Source organism: Struthio camelus, chromosome 10, assembly GCF_040807025.1.
Source record: "Struthio camelus isolate bStrCam1 chromosome 10, bStrCam1.hap1, whole genome shotgun sequence".
NCBI lineage: Eukaryota > Metazoa > Chordata > Aves > Struthioniformes > Struthionidae > Struthio > Struthio camelus.
Window position 1 is genome coordinate 808,152 of NC_090951.1, and position 22,843 is coordinate 830,994.

General features: G+C 44.3%; 1 protein-coding gene across 7 annotated transcripts in view; it reads right to left on the minus strand.

The window, feature by feature from the left end:
• ZFHX3 (zinc finger homeobox 3) overlaps positions 1 to 22,843 on the minus strand; it is a 752,695-nt gene that overhangs the window by 142,561 nt on the left and 587,291 nt on the right. The window contains exon 1 of one of the 7 annotated variants that reach the window (XM_068955807.1): positions 10,441 to 10,480. The exons of the other annotated variants lie outside the window; for them this stretch is intronic. The gene's annotated coding sequence lies outside the window, so the exon portion shown is untranslated. Of the gene's footprint in view, positions 1 to 10,440; positions 10,481 to 22,843 lie in introns of those variants that run through there. 7 annotated transcript variants of the gene reach the window in all.

Sequence of the window (22,843 nt, forward strand, 5' to 3'; positions counted from 1 at the left end):
CTGATGTCGCGGTCTCACTCTTAGGTGCGCACACATCTCTACTCCCCTTTCTCTTGAGCACCCCTTTCCACGCTATTTGGAAGGAGAGAAGCAAGAGCTTAAACATAAAAACTTGCAACTCCAGCTGCCATGCTGGTTAAGAAATACTGGTTTCTTTCATTTGTTACAAGCTCTAAATCTACCTGAGGTTCAGTTGCTGTAAACTTGGTGGGTTTTTTGTTTTTTTTTTTTAAATTCAAAAGAATTCAGGTCTTGTGGTGGTGAAAAACAAGAAAGCACTGGTCAGAGATGAAGCAATGAAGACAAATGCATAGCTTTCCATAAACAGCTTCACAATTACATCTCTTCTCCTTTTTAAACATAGATCTGGGTCAACAGTAGAAATCTGCTAAGAAAGCAAGCCAATCCAAAGAATTTTTGGCAAGATACAGACAGACAACAGGAAGGATCACTAACTATTAAGCTACTTGCTCAAGGCCCATGAGACCCATAGTAAAGTACCAGTTCCGCAACAGGGTTCCTGTGCAACCTCAGGCAAGCCAGATTCATAGTTTCCAGGGAAGCAATAGTTGAGGGGCAGCCACCTGTCTCTGCTGAGGAGTTCCAGTGTCTGGAGCTCTGCTGCACCTGCACTATCACAAAACCAGAGTAGCAGGAAGGTTAATAATCCAAACCTTGCAAGCGGAGGATGTTTTGCAAACACTAGCACATTCTCAGAACACCTCAGAAACTACACCGTGACATAGCAGCTTGTCACCCTGCCACCAGGGCCCACACCTGCCCACAAGGTGAGCTATTGATTTACTGGAGTCAAAGCAAGACAACACTTTGATTCTGAAGTCACTGCTGACATTGAAAAGTTTTTCTTAGCTTAAATACAGTAACAGGCATGAACTGACCTTCAGTAGGTAACTAAAGTATAAACTACTAGATTATAGCTACACCCTGGCAAAAGCATCTGTACTTCTCCGTCAACGGCAGCACGAATGGGAAACTATAACATAATTGGACTCCACTTTACCACCACTGTCACAACCAGCACAGCTCAAAATGAGCTTAACTGCAGCTGAAGCTCCAGCATTCTGTCAGCAGCTCCATGGGCACTAATTATGAAGTATGGCTCCTGTTATTTTCCAGTATGGAAAAGGCTCGACAGCGTCACTTCAATAATAAACCAAAGGACCAGATATTACCGACTGCACGTAGTACTTGGTACAGATGAGAACTTCACTGTTTTGGCTGGCTGCTTTCATAAAATCTGGATCACTTCCTCTAAGTAATCACAGATGACACTTGCAAAATAAAGTTTACACCAGTCAAAGCATTCTTACTATGGACTGGTTTTGTTCTGGATGGGAATTATAGACGGTGCTTCTAGCTAATACTCTAGCCCTTTCTTTTCCTTCTCCTCTTCATGTCTTCTCTCATACTATTTACCCAACAGCAGAATGATCTGCTCCCTCCCTTGTGCCTTCCCCCCCCCCCTTTTTTTTTTTTTTTTAAAAAAAAAAAAGGCTGTCACTTTCTCCACAAAATTCAAGTCAGGCAAGGATTCCCAAACTGTGGAGAAGTAAGTTCTTCAGGATGAGGGACAACCCCTTAAGGGAAAAACCCTTACATGTTATTACAACCCTCTCATCCTTTCAGTGCTGAGCTTTTTCTCTAGGCTGGTGTTTTACGTGCGCATCTGTATCAAAGAGACTGGTGAAGAAGGTTTTTCAACTTTCCAACCTACTTAGATAGCAATTAAACGGTTAATGGTGGAACTTACAGTCTCAAAACTGGCACTCTGATGAGTGAACAGGTCACACCTCACAGCTGCTACCTTAGAGACTAGAAATTTGGATATTTTTGCCAAGTCATATACCTTCAACTTCTGGAGGTTCTTTGCAATAGGGAGCGTCTCATCGAAAACGCATGCACCATTTGCAAGAACTAGGGAGTTAGGAAGGTTTTCTTAAGCTGCGCTGGCTGGTCTACCAAACTGCTGGAAGTTCCTGCCTCACACTGCAGCAAGAGTCAATACATTGTTTCCTAGGGCAATTACCCTTCCCCTTGGATAATGCTGGGAAAGAATGAAAGCAGTTAGGGAGTAATCAGAAACAGTTTTTCTTCTGTTCTGGGCCTCTCCCAGACTTACTTTCTGTATCTATTGGCTTACTACCCCCCAAAGTAGAAACTAGTTGGCATATGTGTTTTTGGTACAGCCCAAAGCATGCGCCTTCAGCTAAACCAAAAGATTAGTAGCTGCCACAGTCTGAGCTTGGAGCCACACTGTGTCACCACTCTGCACCGAGCAGGTGAGACTTCTCAGACCGCAGGGTAAGTCCTAGTGTCTGCACCTCCACTTACTTCCATCCCACCTCTCCCCACAGGCAATACCCTGAGCACTGCAGAAATACATGCACAAAAGGCACTTTTAAGTAGTTGCAATCTTTTAAGATTAACACAGACGAATGGAGCATTAGAGACCATGTACGGCACCTACTCCAAAATAGTGAATATTCACTTCCTGATGACCACGCAGTCTTGCACAGCTTTCTAGGGCACATCTGTTGGTATTTCAGATACCCACCAAAAGTTAGGCATATTGATGCTGCCAGTTTTTTCTTAGCAACTCCTTTTACACGAGAAAGCCCTGATGATTTCAAGTCTAGCAGCAACAAGCTTTCCCTTTTTGATGCACTTCCATACTTTACAGGCATGTGTCTAGTTTCATCCTTCTATACTAGATGTACTTTATCAGCGGATCCATGGGGGAAGATTTGACTTTCAAAGAGCTTCTAAAATTTGTTCCCTCTTGCCCCAGAACACTGCTGATAGGCCACAGAGCCTTAGAAAACTCTTCACAGAGGTCTTAGAGGGTTGGTGTTGCTCTTTCACACTTTCATCAGCAATTTTGAAGATAAATCCTTTCTTATTAAAATCCGGAAAAGGGATGAGAGTTCCCTATCATTCTTTGAAAGGGTCAGCTACCACCTTTCCTCTTCCACTTAGGCCAAAAGAAGCAAGAGAGTCAACTCGCAGCCAGTGCTAAGTACCAGTTTGTCAAGCTCTCCAAGACAATGAATCCTTTGTTGTTCTTAGGAAATCTGCAATTACTTACAGCCAACCTCAGCTCCACATTTGCTTATAGCTGCAAGCCTTCTGACAGCTGACTTCTCCAACCAAAGTACTAACATATGCAGCTCAACTCTATACATAAAGCTTCTTGTTTTATGAACATCTTTCAGTCACACAGTAAGCAAAAAACCCCCAGCTTTACATGACACCTAATAATTGCTAGGCATGACCCGCAGGACCGGGACCCTGCGGGTTCCTTGCTGGGAAAGGCACCACTGATCATACTGACCAGGGCACTGGGTGGAGGCACTTCCCCAAAAGCTTTCTTAGACCTCCTTCCCCCCACGCCCCTGCCCCTTCTAAAATAATCTTCAAGAAAACAGTTCGGAGTCATAGTCTTGCAGTTTCTCTGCAGTTTCAGAGTCTATTCCTCTATATAATGGGAGGAAAATAGGGACACTTCAGCAATGGAAGAAGCATCTGAACAACATAAGTCATCAATGAGGGACAAGTGACAAACATCAGTCAGTAAATCCTCCTGTCACCTAGGGAAAGCTCTACAAAATAAGAACTTTCACGCCCTTTCTGGCGGTGAGAAAGGCTGTTCCTGCAGCATGCCAGGACAAGTCAAACGCGAGTCCTAGAGATGGCTTGTAAACAGGCCTTCCTTCAAACGCCCACACATTTCCACCACAGCCCCCAAAGGCTGCTCCTCCTAGACATCAAGATCAGGCAATGGGAGAGATGGATCTTCTTGATACCAAACAAAGAAAAAAAAAACCCCAAACACACAGCAGCAAAAAGGGGTTGGTAAAATTCCAAGTGCTCCTCCCTACCTTCTATATTATTAATACCTTTGCACTCAGAAAGCCATCACAGAAAGCCTGTTAGGCCAGAGACTAACCTTTGCCGAATATACATTTAAGCTCCCTGTACAAACCGCCTTAGCATTAGGAATCCTAATTAGTGCCATAATAGTAAAAGCAGTTTCTAACTGTGGCAGACACAGAAAACAAACTTTCCTGGTAACCTACATGCATAACCATCTGCTCATATCCAAACGAGACATTTCTTTGAAACAGCAGCACGTTCCTAGGCCCTAGTAAACTACAGCTGAAAACAAGGAGAAAGCTTCAAGAAGGTACTAAATACATGTTTTTTCTTTAGTGGTTTTCTTCTGCAAACCCATTGGGGCAGGCGTTCCTAGGACAACTGCAGCAGTGATATATTCAAGCTCTTGGAAGCCACTGAGACACTCAGGACTGCGAGGTAACTCAACTGATTCTGCTGTGGATCAAATACTGCTTGTACCTCACTGCTTTCAGCATTATTTAACACTCATATTGTAATAGCATCCAAAAGCTACAGGAATGCCAGACTACTCTGTGGCAGAAGCAGCCCACCTGATATTTCATACGCTAGGCGCGTGGTGGTTCCTTACCCTCGCGGCACCAGATACACTTCCAGCGTCATGCCCCCAGCCTTTCGCCCAAAAGCAGTGTGCATAGCAAAGAGCTCGCAGGTCTGTCCAGCTGATGCAATTTTTCTGATGCATCCTGTGCCTTTTTTTTTTTTTTTTTTTTTTGAGAACGGTATCTAAGCTCATTAAAGCAAAATAAGCTGTCCAAGTTCCAGTCCTGCTCCCCAATCTGTCCTGAAAACACAGCACTAAGGTACTAACTTGTGCTCTACCTGCAGAGAAGCCAGGGACAGTAGACTGATGACCTGACACCACTTATTTTTCTTGAAAACACCTGTTTTCTTTATCACTATTACTTTCAATTAGCACTTTACAGCAGTCTTAAAGCCTCACAGCTGGAAGAAAGTTCTCTCCTAAACGAACAATTAAAAGGTGCACTAAGGGAATGTTTTTTCCTCATCTTCAGAAATGGCTTACTTAGCAGATTTAAAAGGCAAGTCACCCAGTTAAACGAAACTCCCTTGAAGGGGTATCTGCAGGCAGCGTTCAAAAGCCTGCAGGTCGCCCTGGGACTCCTGCCACATGAGCTTTCTACTGAAGTCAGGAACCTGAAATACTGAACTTCAGCATTACTAATGAACAGGTCTTATGCGTCTGCCCTGCATCACTCACCGCACGGCCTCCTCTTCCTCACCTGGTCACAATAATTGCTCTTAGAAAAAAAATCAAAGATTTCGATGCCCATTTCACCTGTGGAAACTCCCTGACATAATCTAATTTGCCCAAGAGTTCAGGGCAAGCACAAGCTGAAAAGACAGAGACCTCTTAAATGCGTAGGAAAATAGGTCCATAATTACTAGAAACACGATTTCTTGATTAAGTTTTCTCTGAGAAAACAGAATCAAAAAACATCCACAAATAACTCCAACAGGCTGCCTTGACCATCTTCAAGAAAGCAGAAAGACAGTGAAACGTCAGAAGGAAAACCAAGGGGAAGGACTGGCTACCACAACTTTCTCATCATCTGTGTGCAGCACCATGCCCTCAGATTCAGGGCTTGAACTAGAAACAAATCGAGAAGCTCCAAAATTTTTTAGTCAACACCAATAAAAACTAGCGCTTTACCACGTTTATTATTCCACTCTACTTCACTTTGGGTTGATATGCCACCACCATGCTGTTTGTAAAACATCCAAGACCTGGGCTGCTCTTTAAGAGCCCTATCTAGATGTCCAGTCTCCCACCAGGAGGACAGAAAGCTTAATAAAAAGTGACCAAGAGGTGCCTATCATTCCTTCTCAAATTTGGCCCATTTCTCAGACTGAAATTTGATGGAAGTGCACATACAAGATACAGTTCAAAAGTCTAACGCATGCAAAACGAACAGGTAAAGAATTAATGAAGTTACCAAAACAATTAATAGCTTTCATTTCCTTATAATTGCACTGTCTGCTGAATACAAGAGGCACATTTTGTTCTTTCCCTCCCTTTTTTTCTCATATCTCATTAAGCTTCACTGAAGCAGAAGATGCCCAACAATACTGCATTTATCACAATTCAGATTTGTACACAAAATACAGAACTTGTGCTGTACTTTTAACAGACAGAAAATTCTGGAACTATTTTGCCAAGCCTAAAGACTACTGAAAGACAAGGCCTAAAATAACACCAGTGTCATTGTTTCCACTCAAATTCCCTCACTATTCTTTTCAGAGCACTTCCACATCAGTTAAATTGCTTACTAGATGGGGAAATTAGCTTTACTTACTCATTTTACCTTTGTTTACACATCCTGTCTTAGAAAGTTTACTTAACCCACAACGGCGGGATATTATCTACAGTTTGTAGCCTGCTGTAATGAACAAAAACCAGCATGAGAAATTCCGTGATTCCGCCTTCGGGAGGGGAGAAGGGCGGGAGACAGCAGGGCCAGTCGCACGAGGCAGCCAGGCCTCGAACCATCGGCACGCGGGGCCGACACTGGCTTCGCTGCCTCGCGAGGACCGGCCCGGGTGGCTTTCATCGACCCGTGCCGCAGCAGCCCTAGGCCTGGGATCAGAGGTGGCCTCCCAGCACGCGCAGTCCGGACTCCCCAACGATGTGCACACCACTATTTCCACCGCCCAGGACCAGGTGCAGGACACCAAGATTAAAATACTAGAATGTTTTACCCCAGTTACTCCACCGAAGCACCTGCACCCTGGCGGGTAAGAACGCATTAGCCATGCTAAACCGTAATATTCCTCAACAGTGCCCCATTGCTGCCAACTGCAAAGCCATGGGGAGTCCAGCAAGTGCCTAGATGGAAGGATCCGTTTCCGAATCAGTCCTCCTCCCCGCTCTGTACTAACATTTACTCGGCTCTCCCCATGCTGCGTCTCCAACGTCTGTTTCTGGAGAAAGGGAAGTGAAAGCTTCCGGTGTCCAAGGAGCCCAGATACTGATCAGACCACAACACAACAAGGGGGAAAAAAGGAAACACAAAACAATTAATTCTTGGCTTCCTGTTCTTGCTCTAGGCAAGGGAAGGTGAATGGCAGAGTGAAGAGAGACTGGAACAGACGTAGGCTGGGACTTGCTCCAAGAGCCCCAAGGGCGACAGTGCTGGCTCCCAAACTCAAACACAGGGCTTCCCTCCAACAGGTGAGGGCTCAGTCAAACCTCTCGGGTAGAGGAAGCAGAAGAAATACTGCCTAAAAAGTTTTCTTTGACTTCTCTGTGCCCAGGCCAACTGGTAAGAAGCCCCTTGGAGAGAGAACTGGGCTAAGCTTTAAAAGAAATACAGCTACTGTTCCTGGGTCTGAACACACCACCTGAGTACAGTCTATTCCACACCTGCCTTCCAAAAGGGCAATGCTTTCTGTGTGAGGTAGCCTGAAGAGTCTCACCACTGCATGGTTTTATCCCATTTTTGGTGGGTTGTGTCATGCATCCAACTGAATTTTTTCCTGTAGTAAGATTATAACGTGGGCTGTTCAGATCAAGACCTGACTACGGCATGTGGCACGAGCGTCAGAGCTGCCACTGTGATAGCAGGGGTGCAACACAGGTGCTGGTCCAAGACTATGCTGAAAGCCCGGCGTGCCTTTGGAACCAAGTCTCTGCAGTAAATCTACAGGATAATTGCCCAGTACAGAACTATCTCAGTGATCTCATGGTCTTTTGACACTGAAAGCACTTAAATCATTGCTTTTACAGCAGCAAAAATTCTTTTTAAGATAAGCATTTTAAGGATGAAGTGTTTAAACTGCTCTCTGAAATGCTTCCAGGGGCAGCACGTGCATCCACAGTAGCCACACCTCAGCTGGGGTGACAGGAAGAAAAGGTTAAGAAAACAAAAAAGGAACACAATTACAGAGATCTGCAGATTCAAGCTCAGCCCACGGTGAGCTGAGTAGCATAGGAAAACTACCACGTATGTGTGTTGGAAGGGCAAGGGAATTACTCGTGCTCCCTCCGTAGAGCTAGCCCCCGAGATGGAAGCCGACTCTGCAGGATCTACAACGTACCCAGCTCCGCGCAGCTTAGACTTAAGCCAGACCTCTCTTATCACGACAGGTAGCCACATAAACAAACCCTTGCAACACAGCGTGCAAAAATCTTTTTGGTTGATGAGAAAGTCAACTGAATAATTGCAATAGAAATAAAATGTCAAAGTACAAATAATTTCTTGATCTTTAAAGAATTTCTCATAGAAGAAAAATAAACAAAAAACAGACAAGGGAAACTGTTAGGTGGAAGAAACTTGTTCAACAACTGAATTAATGTGTACATCAGTAAAAACAAAGGAAAGAACTAGAAGACTTTGACACAAGAAATCCTCCACTTCTACATCATGATCAGTCTGAACAGGAGGCTTAAAAATCTAGTCTCTATTTCTAAGATAGCTTATTTCTTTCTCTTTCTCAAGGTCCAAAATAGAAAACTCTTGCATAAGTCATACTCAACTGCTAATCAGGCCAGTGGTACCACAGGGAGAATACAAGATCACTATATACGTCAAATGACCACAATCAACATCTCTGAAGATGACAAAAGTCAGACAGGTCACCTTTACTAAATGGAAAAAATAATCTCTCATAGTCATAAAATAGTCTGGAACAACACGTGGCTTTCTCAAGACTTGTAACTTCATTATCACAAAGTCAATGAAGATGCATTCACTTTCCAACAGTTTTCTCATGAAAACTGAGGGCACACTGGTCTACTTTAACCATGTGCTGCCCACGCTGAGACCTGAATTAGCCTTTCACCAGAATTTGCATGTGAGATTTTATTTCCTCAACCCTCAAATTGCATGGATCCTTCATGGCTATTTTGGCACACCTGCTCCAGCCCAAACAAGCATAACAATAATTACACAAAAAACCCTAAACTATCCCTTGAGCCATCTAGATATGAGGGCTAGAAGGGACTGTGCTTTTACTTGAAAACCTTTGAAACAAAAAGGCGTTGCAATGGAGGAGGACAGGAGAAGAGAGGAGACCTCTTTCTCCAGGGTTGATGGCATCTGAGCACCACATAAGGACAGAGGTAGTGACAAAAAAGGGTTAAAAGGAAGGGAAGTTGTTTCCTCCACAAGGAGGATGGGAGGCTTAGGATCTGAACTGGTCCCTCACCGACCCCTTCCCTCAGGACATCTGGGATAACTTGGTCTACTCAGCTTTAGCTGCACATCTCTCTAGCTTTGCAGGACTGTAGGGTTTTTGAAAGCATGAACTGAAACAAGCACACGAGACTTCAGCCAGTTTGATGGATGGTCTAGGGGTGACTACTGGCCAGTAGAGCTTCTGTGGAATATGCTACTCTGCAATTATTATCCTGGAATACCTCCCTGCTCAGGCACTTTCCTAAGAGCAGTATGGGAAAAAAATTTATTTCCAAAAATAAATAGTTCACTTTTGAAGTACAGTGACCAAGTAGAAGAGCAACTCTAGAACAGAGCTCAGAATAGCTTTAAGAAAGTCACCACAAAATAACTGATTCAATTTAATTTTACCATACAGACAAGATCTGCATATCCTACCAGCCACGAAGCCCAATTGTCCATCATGTGGAACAATCTTGTTTAGTAATAATAATAATAAATTTCCCTAGCAATTCCATTATTCTGTAGAGAGAAAGAAGGGGGCGATATACAAGAAGAGAGGAACCGGAGTTCAGGGGAGCAGTCAATACGGTATACAGAAAATGAGTTAAAAAGAGTCAGAATAGAAGTTAAATGGGAAAGTTGTGCTTTCTTTTTCTATTGAGTCAGAAGGAAGAGAATCTCTGAGAAAAACCCCAACTGGGAAAGACTTAATTGAGAAGGTCTTCTTAGAAGGTTTATAGAAGACAGCAATATGAAAAGAAGGGGGGAGGGAAGCTGTTTTAAGCGACAGAAATAGAAAGGTAGTGCTTTTCATTGCGATGTGCTACAGTATGGACCTACAGAAAAGGCTGCTCTCCAGTGGGGTACTTACAAATGCCATCACACCACGGAGGGGTTCACAGCTCCCTTGGTGCACACTGCAACAGACACCAAGCGCTAAAACAAAGGAAGGCGTGACCTGCAGCCGAGTAATTTACAGCTAGTGCTGCAGGAGAGAGCACGCTTGTCTCAGTAATTCCCTTCTGTCTAGACAATAATTAATAGTAAAACTTGTATTCACAAAACATCAAAACCAGGTGGCGGCATGACATGCGCCCTGCACTGAGCAGCAGGGCAGGGCCTTGCCACTCCTGCAAGCCTCCCAGCCGCGACATTTCTGCCTGGCTCTCCAGGACCCCTGTCCCGGACTCCTGCTCCTGTCTCCCTGCGACCTGTGGAGCCACCTAGATCGCCAAGAACACAGGTCTTCCTTGGGAGCCCCTCTCCAGGGTCCCACACTGCAGCTCTCGGCGCTGCCGCTCGGCGACAGACACCACGGGGCTCACAGCCCCTTGCACAAATACCCCCAAACGACCTCAAAACTCACTTGTCACAAAGAGGCCCTGCTCCAACGCTGAATTCCTACGGCTGCCTTCTCAGTGCTGCTGTAGCCACGTGGACAGCAGAAACGCGTTAACATGCCACGTCCCTTCCCTTTTTTCCAGTTTCTTCCTCTAAGCAGAGCGGAACTGTCAAATCACGTAATCCAAAGTCAAAGCAGCCCTCCGTAACACAGAAGACAATGAGATAATGCTTCAGCAGGAACTTTCAGAGACAAGCGGAAATCTAAGATTTTTTAGTAATATTCTCTTGTTCTTGAGATCAAGAAGGCGGCATGGCTAGAACTGAGAGCTCAAATCCCAGGCACGCTCTAAAGAGACTGCCAACAACTGCACCTAGGAATCCTCCTCTGGTCATTTAGGATGTCTCCTCGAGTGATTTCTTTCTACTGCTATACTTTCCTTTCATACGCTCTCCTCTTTGCCTAGTCACAAGGCTGAGGTACCAGCTTCGCAAGTCAGACAAAGAATTAATCAATTCACAGAACAACTCTCTAGTTTACAACAACTCTCTTCCTCACCCCACATCATCCCTTCCCTACAAGGCAGGGAGAATCAGCCCTTTCACCCAGCCATTTCCTTGCAGGCAGGGTTTTAACTACTTGGATAAATTAGAATAAGGAGCAAACCTTACAGAAGTAGAGTAACAGAATGGAAAGCCTAAGGGAATCATTATATCTAGTCTTGTATATCAAAGGCTAAACAAATATGGCTCTTCATCAGTATTATCCACTGACGGGATCAGCTCAGAAGGCAAGCTGAGCAGTAGCTTGCACACTTCTTCTGAAGGCTACAGCTCCTATTTTTCACCAAGAAACAGAAAACATACACTCTTCAAGCCAAGGGTTATTATGGACACGTCCCTGTTAAACGCTGCAAGAGCACGGGATAATTATCAGAGATAATTTTTCTTTTTTAATGGGAAACCTAAAAACATTTTAGGTGCACTTTCATCTCCTGTTTACACTACTCTATATATTAGTTAATGACTGAGCAAAAGTGATGAAACAGTACGCACGTACTATCCAGTCCCAGGAGTCATGGTCCAAACACCAATTTCTAGCTCTGAAAAGGCAACTCTACACTCAAATTGATGTGAAATGGGCAGAGACAGCGAGGGCTCCTCATGCTTCCTTCCTGGGGAAGCTGCAAGTACAGCACACCTAGAAATACCACAAACCCGCCCCTCCTACCAGCCAGGACTGGCACAAAAAGAAAAATACCTCGTGAGATAACGTATCAAATGACAACGCGTATCTCTCACCCTGGTGGTATTATTCCTGCTCCATGGGAAGCAGTGCTTGCAGGTGGATCGGGTTCTCCTTTCACTCCAATTTGTTCTGCATAGTAAGAAACAAACAAACAAACCCCCCCTTTGTTTTTTCCTGTATTTATTATGTTTAGTAAATACAACCTCGCGAGTTACTTCCTGGGCAACTCAGTGTTCCTTCAGGCCTGGAATTTCTCTAGGATCTATGTCCATTTCTCTGCGCGATGCGGGGAAGAAGCGGGCGCACCACAGATGTAATGACAGCCCCAGCAGATGTTCACTCACGGCGCTGGGTTCTCTGGACTGTCCTTCAGGTATTCACATTGCATTCACTACAGGCAAGATTACAAAATAATCTCACGGCTAAGACTCCACTCCCAACAACCCTGACTTTTTATCTGGCTTTTCCCACTGCCCTCACGACCTGAGCAAACGGCACTGACGCCGGGGCGGCATGCTGCTCGATGCAGCGGGCCTCATGAGCAACCGTCACACGTTACCCCAGCCCAGCCGCGAAGGCTTTTACATCACCCAACACCCTCCCGAAACAGGAGCCCTGCTAACACTTTGGAGAACTGAAACAAGCAAAGACCAGTGGTTTACTCGGCTCCGTTAGGGCCATAAGGAGAAGCTGGACTTGAACCCAAATCTCCAGCACCAAAACCACTCAGCAACAAGTTGTCTCTCCCAGCTGCGCTGCTCTCCTCTCTTGCACATACCCTTTGGCAACAGCCAGCACGCTGGCTGCCTGGCAAACAACATCTCTGGGAAGGACCAACTCCACGACATCCTTCCGCTTCTGTGCTCGGAGGCCTCTATTGATGTACAAACCTGTAGTACCTTCAGACCATCAGGATCGTTCTGTCCAAATGGCCTTCCTTTTATCCTCAATTTGATTCAGGCCCTTCCTTTTCAACAATACCATGAGCCAAACTGAAGCAAGGGTCAGCTGGAGTACAGCCAGCCCACATTTGATCTTTCAACTCCAAGGCAGACAAAAAAGCCCCCAACCAACCAAACAACAACAACCCACAGCGTGCAAACCTTTGAAACCAGTACAACCTATGACCATAGCGTTTGGTAGAACATGCAGTTTGTTTCTTGCCACACATGACAAAAGCCTTTTCTGAAGTATCTACAACATGGAACAGCCATTCTGGATCTAAGTACATATCAATAAACCTGCTTTTCAAACCTCAACTGAATCTTTTCCTTGCCTCTAATCCTTTAAGGATGTGACAAGTTAAAGATATTTTACAAATAGCATTTCCTAAACTCTGCTGCCTAAACCACGGTCCTGACGTGGACCACACATTACTATAGATAATCCTGTGGATGACTCTTCATCTTATTTAAAATATTCCCAGTAGCAACAAACGCTAGCAATGAAAAATACAGCTGGGAACAAAAAAATTCATTAAAATTGAGTTTTAACACACTACAGATAACGGTCGCAAGAAGGAAGATGACAGCTAACATTGCATGACTACAATTTCTTCAAGGCCTGGAAGTTTTGGAAAACAAATCAGCTCGCATTCTGAGACACACATTATCCATAAAACATGCATACACTTTGGACCTTCGGAAATCTTTGATCAGCTCGTTATTTGGGCAAAAAAACCACACCTTTGTCTTCTCCCTACTCATCCGACCCACAGGCACGGGCTGTCAATGCCATCAGGTTCTTAAGAAGTTCCACGACTTTGCATTACAGAAGTCACAAGCATCTTCAGAAAATCTCTACCAGCTGCGAGACAGCTTCTCTTCACAACTGCCACGAGACGCAAAATTAGATGCTCTGAAAGCTGAGCGGCAAACCAGTTCCCCTTTTTAAGGACTGCGATATCTCAGCTGCAGTCACTGTCCTAAACTTGACTGATTCACAAGGCCTTAGAGTAGGCAGTACTGGGATTGCCTGCAAGGTCAACGTGAATGGCTGCAAACTCCTCTGAGGAACCAGGATGCAAGGGATTTGCTTGGACGTGATCACACAGCAGCAGTAACTGCATTTCTTAAACTTCTGGTTTTCTTTTCAAGCTACGCACTAAGACAATGAAGAGTCGACCAGAAAGTGGAATTCTAGGGGCTCACAGTAGCTTCTTCAGACAGGGAAGTCTTGTGGATAGCTGTGCCAGTCATAAAAGGGTAAGACAAACTTTCTGGTAGCAGACTGAGTCAGAGGACAACCTTTGGGGCAGTCCTGAGCCTAAGGGCAGTCCACAAAACGTCCGCTGATAAGTCACTGGTACTGGGGTCCGAGATGACAGTGACTGATTGACACTGTAAGCTGTAATTGCCAGAATAACCAGTCACAATCACAGTTTAGACTGCTACATATCAAGTGCTGCCGGCATTGCAAATTTCTTGCAGAAATGAGGCACGGTGCAAGTCAGAAACTGGCGCGCGTGCATTGCAAACAACAAATGGAATAGAAGCCAGCTTTAAAAGAGATCAAGGAGGTCCAGGCAGAAGGAACTGTTGGACCACCTCAGGAAGATGTGAGGGACAACGCACCAGAACAGATGCTGGGACAAACATCTGGTGGCCCTGTGTACTGGAGAATTTTTTTATTGCTTTTCTAAATTTTTATTGCATTTACAGCCAACAAAGTGAAAATAAAGCTAGAAGGAGGAGCAAGAAAAATATAGGCAGAGCAAAACCACCACTGTCTGCTGTGCAGAGGAACTTCACACCATCCACCCTAGTTATTTGCTCTTGCACTGCTTTGTAACAAGGGGTAGGTGCTGAACATGAAATTCTTCAGGTAAAAATATTTTTTGGTCCTGAACGCTTGCTGCCTTCCAGCCACCTCCGGCAGCACGCATGTGGGAGATCGCTCCAGAGAGGGACTTTTGCTTTAGCAGGATTTGTGTTATATCAAGTGTTTCAACTGTAATTATCTCATTTTGGTTTTCTTAATTAATTATACTTATTTACTTTTCGTTTAAAGTCTTGTCCATATTAGAGTGCTGAGAAAAGACAAATCTCACTTTCACTTTTAAGCAATGATGCTGCCTGAACAGCAAATAATATCCATGTTTTAAGCAGTCTTCACTGGAATTTGAAGAATTGCTACAGCACCAAGTCTCTCAAAAGCTCCCAAGATCAGCACACACAACTTAAATTTGGGTGCTAATTGCCCAATATGCTGTCTAATTGCTTTAGATGCTCTCTTTTCTTTTGGCATTCTATTACGATAGCCACTTTTTAATCAAACTTTATACAAAGATTTAAGGATGAAAGCGCGTTAGCACTGGGAACCGTTAAAACCATCTGCCTTTAGCCAGCTGACTTCTCTAGTCTCAGCGCGATGCATCTGAGAGAGCATAAGAGTGGCCCCAGGGCTCAGGTGGAAGTGCAAAAAGGGAAAGGCCTGTCCCCTTGTCATTTCTAGTTCACCACCTCCCCATGGCAAATCAAAGGGACCCAAAGTACAAAGTAGCCTCACCTAGACAAGCTGATAAAAGATGGCAGTTCCTTTGTTAACCTTATTCATGGAGAGCAGAAGAAACCAAACTTTTCCTCTGTAATCACTAAGCCATTCTTTCTTTTCCAAACACCCCAGAAACCCTGGCAGATAAAGCAATACAGCATTCTGTCCCCTTCCCATTTCACACTCCAGCTTTCAGTTCTGTGTTTGCCTCTATGACCTCTGCAAATCAGGAAGAGGACTGTGGAACTGTGCCGTGTTTGAGCACTCTACCCAAGTTAACTCCAGCAAAATGGAAACGGAGCCTGCAGGTTGAGAAGGGGCTACCAACCAGCTGGACTACAAAGCCTGCAGTGCAACTGGCATTTCCCAGCTCTGCAGAGTGTAAATTCTTAGGCAAAGCTTCCTGATGTGCACGGTTAGGAAAACATGGAAAGGGAGCGGTGCTCTGCCCACTTGCACCGTAGCCCCAGGCCAGCACCTTCCTTCCAGTCTCGGCAGCACCCCAGGAGCGTGCAATACAGGCTTGCCAACCTCATCAGCAGGGGGCTGGCTGCAAGCCAACTGGGAATCTAATGCAAATTTATGAACATTATGCAATTTTAGCTTTTCAGGACTGTATTGCCTAAGAACGTGATTCTGAAAGGTCGACAACAGTCGGATGGAGAGTAAGTAAGCCCCAACACACAGAGTATTCAATTACTTCCTCTAAAAATACCAGCTGAACACGAGCCTTTCCAAACTTAAAAGACAGAACAGGTCAAAGATTACCCCACCTTTCTTCAGGGAGATTCAATCAAAACAAGGAGAGTCCTAGCACCAGAGACATAAACACAGCTACCTACAATCCTGTAACCACACAGCAGGGTTATTCATCAGACTCCCAGTTAGCCAAAGTGACTCACATTTCCCTCAAAACCAGCAACTTACCTAAGCCTTGAAACATGCCTGCCACAAAATTAAGGAATGCGTGTGGCTCCTTTAGTTTTAGGGATAGACTTTCTGCTATTCAAAAGATGATAAAGAAGCCCAAAAGAATCCATCCCAAAAGAAGCAGCGTTCAGTATCAGGGAGACAACTGAAGACAACTTCAGAATCAAGCCAGAAAACAAACTCCTTTCACATTCACTGGATTCACAGCAAGGTTCATTGTGAAACACCTTCTTTTATCTTGAAGACTAACAGCAAATAGGAGGAAAGATGTCCCTCCCAATTGGGTGACTATTAAAAAGAGAATATTTGGTGTTTAAAAATGCAGGTAGTAAGGAGAATGCATGCACACATCACAGTCTCCAGATATGAGCCTATTCTCCCAAGTAACAGGGAAGCTCCCACTCTCAGACCCCTATAGTTGAAACCGAATCGTAATACTGGATTTACTACCGGCTGAACAAAGAAACATCTGCTCCCTATTGTAGCTTGCTGGAAGAAAATAGGTACTTAGGATAGACTGGACAGTTTATACCAAAGTATATGAGGAACTACACCTGAACTACCCAGCCATCAGCATTCCTTGGACTCAAGAGTTCCCAAAGGCTTTGTTTTCCAGGAGACTCTAGAAATCCAGCAATACTGGAACGTGGGCACAAACAAAACTTGAAAACTTGCAGGACACCTCAAAAAAAAAAAAATCCTTTCCTAGCATATACCGTGGACTATCACCAGTACACTGAGAAGTTCTGCTTTTGCTAGAGTAGGAACTAAGGCAGTTAATTTCAACTAGCAGCTCAGTAAAGCATTTGAAGGAACAAACACCCCTTTAGAAACTGAATCCATGTACACCTGAAATGTGACAGCATCCTATCAGGGCACCTTCAACCCCCCCCAATCCTGTCTGTACACCCTCAGCTGTGTTGAGCTCCCCAAACACTACGAAACCCATTGTACTTGCAGGGACATGTCCCTCTGATAGCAACAACTGCAAGCCTGACGGAGGTAGGGGGTAAAAACACTGCTGCTCCCCAGCCTACGCCTTAGGTGGGGAAGGAAGAGTGTAGCGGGTACACCGCCTCTGCTCATCTAAAACAGAGTAAACGTTATCTACCTACACTCGGTCTCTGGTTACTCAGCTGCTCCCTAGTGCAGGAATTCATGACCTAGAGACTAGTCCTCCTGTGCAGATCTTCCTTTTCCAGAGGGCATGAACTTGCTGATGTGAGTCATCACTGCTCTTAGGAAGTATTTGTTTTCAATACAGACCGGGCCATGCCCTACACAGATCCAAACCCCTTTTAGCATGGCTTTGGTTGTCAGATGGAGTCCTCTTCAAGGGCAGTCTAAGCTCTCGGTCAGTTGGTTTTCTTTTGCACCCATTGTCCTCCAGAACCTGCACTGAACCCCTGCTTTCCAGGACAGGGCTGACTCCAAGCCAGAACAAGCCCACACATTTTTTTTCATAAGAATACATGTTGACGGCACAGCCTGGTAAACTCTCAGCACTGTCAATCATTAAGAGCTGAGCTCGGTCTCTTCACTAAAATACTGTGAGCAGATTCGCTCCTGAAGTTTTGACCTGCCTCCTCCCCATCCCTCACTCCTAGGTGGAAATACTCACCCTCAGCTTTAATGATACTTTCCCCCCCCTTCATATTTTGTTTTAATGTTTCATGATTAGAGATAGTAATTACAGCTGTCATCACCTTGCTGAGGAACTAGAGCAAGACAATTAGGCTAAGACTTTCAAGAATTTGCAGATGCATCTTGAGGTATAAGTACATGCTTTTCCTGTTCAAACACGTGGCATGTGTAAAATAAAAATGTAGTGAAGACCCCAGAACTAACCGAATATCTCAATTTTAATTGAAGATGCAGATGCTGAAAAAATAGAGGCAAAGGCCAGGATAACTAACAAGAAACAGGTATGGAAATGAGAGCTAGTATAACTAAGAAGGAAACAAAACTGGAAAGCTTAAGGCATGAATAGAGAAAAATGGCAATTTGATCACAATTAAGAATAACCAAACCTATCTTAGACAGGTTCAACATCAAATATTCCTAACCATCTACCAATTTGTGAATTACTGTATTGCCATGTGGCTACAGAACAGTAAATAGAGTACCTGTATATTAAAAAGGGACTGGGGGAGAACAGAAGCACAACACAAGCTTTTATTAGCGTTATCTCAGCAGAAGATAAAACCATAAGTATTCTGAAGCGAAGAATAATTAAAGAGACAGCGATAAATGGAAACCAGGATAAAACATAACATTGGATTATCGAAGATACATTGAGCAGACTAACTCGGTACCTGTCTTTCCTAAAATAACTGCCCTCTCTTTACTAAAATAATGGCTTCCAAGAGAAGAAAAACGCAGTTGATTTATTCCACCTTAACGCTACTGAAGTGAGAAGGGAGAAGTTCAGGTGGAGATGGGGACAAGACAAGATCCAAGGAAGGCAGAGAGCTAGATCAAGAGATGGCGATACCAGAAAGTTTTAAAGGAAATATGGCCTGCGTAGAGGTTATTTGGATTGGTCTTGAAAGTCCTCTTGCCAGGCCACTTCACTGATGATGATGGTACAAATCAGCAGGCAGAGAAAACTGGTACTGCTGATGAAATTAAATTAGGAAGCACCCCCAATACAGTGTAAGACCAGAATATTACACAAAAAATTATAATTCGAGGACCAGAACAACAGAAAAGGATCTAAAGCCAAGTGTATAAGGGGGAGGGGGAACCCCAGAATTTCTGCAATAAATTCAGGATTTATCAATGACAACTTACAAAGGAGAGACAGACAGATGTACTAGGTCAGGATGGCAGAACCAACAAAGTGATGCAGCTGTGAAAACGGCAAAACATGGCCCCAAGATGTTATTCAGTGTGTTTTTAGAGATAAGGAAGTAATAAATCGCATACTAGTAGCGCTGCATGACCTCAGCTGGAATTGCATGTACAATTGTGACCACATTACAGAAAAAAATGATTTACACTTGAACAGATGCAGAAGGCAGCTAGCAGAACAACCACAAGACTAGATGTTTTCTTGGGTGACTGAAGTACAACATAGCACAAAAGCAAATGGTTTTGAACAAACCACACATGCTTTGGCTGGAAGCTGGTGTGTGCACACGTGTGTGTGTGTGCACACACATGTGCACGCGTGTGAGAACATGCGCACCAAAGCAGCATAATTTGGGAACTTATCAAATAGAAGTAGCGGTGCTACAAACCATGTCAGAGTTAGGAAGTTGTTATATCAATATTTAGAAAGAAACGTCTGCCCCAGCAGAAGGGAGGCAGTCTTAATGACCCAGCATTAATGTTTCTAATAGGTAACTTAGGCAACCCTAAACATACATGGAATCTGTCCTGGCTGATTTACATTCCCACTCTAGGCACCTTTTAGTAGGCACTGACAGAGCAGCTTTCAGCCTTAGACACTTTTCCTCAGAAAAATTACTAGGTTGCTGTGGGCAGAGCCAGGCACCATTTAAAAACTGTTACTATAAAAACGTTTCAAGAAAACACACGAGGAGATTGCATTCCACTGGAATCAGCTGCATGTATGAGACCTGTTATACCACAGCGCCTAAAGCAATCATGTTGTCCTGTATATTTAACAAGTAAATATTTCTCTGCTTTCTCTGAGTTGAGCTTCTGGGAGATATCTGCCCAGCAGTCGTCGTGCAAGCCTCAGGCCACACTAACGCATGTGCAACAACAGCTTATTGGTTTATAAGTTAACTTTCCTACTTTTCCCTGTTTATTTCTTTTGCAGGAAGATAAGTCAATAGGACAAAGTGATTCTGCCTTTTATTATGCAACTGTTTGTCAGTTAATATTTGTGTTCCAACGAGGCAAGGACCACACAACCGATGTCTCAGTTGCTCTCCTCCCTGCTAGGAACTAGCGCAAAAGGGCTGCGGAGGTACGTACAAACAGGTCACAACGTAACTCCTACACCCTCAAAGCTCTTTGAGTCCATGCCCCTCCAGATCACGACAAACGATCCTTTTCCAAGCTAGCCTTTGCCTATATGCATTCATAGTTTGTGACCGGAACCTGCCAGCATATATTTTTCTACATCTACAGAACGGTACTTAGGTACAAACACAGACTTTCTAAATTTAGCTCTGCTTCTCCTTGTTCCAACTTCTCCTTCTATAACATGAGAACAACAGTGGCAATCTCCTCTAGCAGCAAGCAGAACTAAAAGGATTAATCCGTTACATCTCTGTAAAAGTACTTTGGTAATTAGGAAGAGCAACTGCTGAACAAGATTAGCTGAACAAGACTAGAACAAAACACAGTAAGCAAGAGGGGCCTCTACAAAAGCATACACTCAGATGTTATATCTGCCACCCTGGCCATCAAGCATCCCAAAGCACCCTCCTGCTACTTTATCCTCCACTGATGTTCAAAAGGTATCAGATGCTCCTATTCCTTATACCTTCTGCTCTCCCTTCCACCACAGGCCACCACTGCTCATCCTTACGTTGTCACCAAATCCATCTTTGTGTTGTTCCACGCCAGACACCTCCCCAGAGGTCCCCATACCGGCTTTCTGGCTACATCATTTCCAGATCCTGGTTAAAGCCATCAGCTAGAGCAAGAAGCTTCCAGGACTAGTTCTTGCTCCTTGCTCTGGCTCAGGACTACAAATGGGAACATTAGTCTCAGGATGAGAGTAGGGATGGGAAGGGAAGAGGTGAAACAGGCACACTATGTCCGTAGTTTACTGGTAAAAACGACACGTTCCGAAAGCACAGGAGGTCAATATCTGACTGGCAGCCAATAAAGCTACATTAATTCACCATGCGCTGGGACCACATACAGCCTGCACGGTCATACGAAAAAAGAAACGCGCAGTACAGACGCAGGACAACCCAAAAAACTTTTATCTACTCAACGCTTCCAGTCCGAGTACCTGTTTTTTGAAGACGTTCACAGAAACGGTGATACTTCCACATTGTGCCCCTGAGTCAAAGCAGGCTGTCCACCATCACCCTCCTTGGGGTGAGCTGGTGAACCGAAGAGCCGGCAGACCACCACCGTCTCAGCACGCGTTACTTCACAAGCATTTGTGAATAGCTTCCTCAGCTTTATGAACAGATACCCCCAGGCTACTAGATATCTTCTGTGTGACTGGTGTGGAAACACATGCTCCTGAAGGTAGGGAAGATAACAGCTCCTCTCCACACCCTGCAGAGCCAAGACAGTTGCATACAAAGGCTACGTGAACCAGAAGCCACAGAACAACAGATATACTTAAGATATGACTTGCAATGACCTGCATTTTACTTCTATAAAATAAAAATAGTAGCTCCAAGTATCTTCCTTGTGCATCACATCTGTCTTCGCATCCTTTCATATTTCGAATGCAGATTTTTCCACCCTTCCCAAAAGGTTCAGGCAAACAAATGAAATGCTAAGGGAATAACGCAAAGAGCAACATCACAGCTAACTGGAAAAAAATTTTCTTTGGAATGCTTAATTGCTTGCCAGGCAACGTAGTAAAACAGCAAAAGCAACAATTAAAGAACTACATGAGAGTTTCATTACCCAGCTATATTAGGGGCTGAGAAAACTGTCTATTTATGCTTTCTGAATCCTCAAAAGAGGACTACTGCAAGACTGTAACATACTAGGATCCGATATTCCAAAACAGAATATATCTTCAGGTAGCGAAACCAGGATACAGGAGCCTATCGTCTCCTTCCCCTTTCTAATCATCTTGCACTGTAACTCTAGTCCTGTTTTCATCCTGTCCTTATTCCTTCATGTGTTATTCTCTGTTTTAGGGAGTTAGCTCTTCAGAAAAATATCATGGTGCTATTTTTCTCAAAAGTGTCTAGCACTAAAGGATTTTAAGTGTTTCTTGAAAAGGTATGCATGGATGGCAAAAAGGGGCACCACAGCTCATTTGTACAAGTTCCAGGAAAACAGAAAAGCAGAAGAAATCCATCTTTCTCGCCTAAAGCTCTCAGGCACGTTGAGCTTTCAGCACGTGGGACAGAAGGACTAGGGAACCCACATTCTCCCTTATTCAGTGAATAGATGCATGAAAAGGAAATGTATTTGCACAAAGTTAATCCCATGCGAGACTAGCTCTCCAGGGTAAGAGTTTCCCATCACGTTATCGAAAGTTGGCCTATACCTACCAGTCAAGTGGAGCAGGGCGGACAAACGGGGAGCACGAAATGGTTCTCCCTTCTCTCTGGCAGGTGGGTGTATTTGGAAAAGCAGCGGCTTCATTCAAACCCTCACACCTGCATCTCTGAAGCAGAGGGAAGGAGCAGGTGTTAAGGAGAACCCAGTAGTGGTTTAGCAGGAGCTGTACCTCTGGGAATGGATTCAATGTCAAGTGTCAGCAAGTAAATTGCTATTGGCTTCTCAATAAGCAGCAGTAGTGAGCTAAGTGTTTCCCTGTGTTGTGCAGGCTCTCTCCGACTCAATACAGCAGTATTGACAGCACAATCACAGGGTAATCCAGGCTCCACTAATATCTCAGCACTTCCTCATTGAAAATACACTTTCCACTTGGACATCAGCCCATTAGCGTAGGCTAGAATCGCAAGCATCTCCCCCAGCCCACGAGGACGCAGAGCTGCACAGCCCCCAGTTGCTCCTTGGAGCACAGCAGAGAGGCTCACAGAAAAGGGGCTCTTATCCAATGAGAAATCACCAATGGAAAAAGGATGAAAGGTAATCAAAAAGTCGTTCTAACTAAAATCTCTGAAGATTC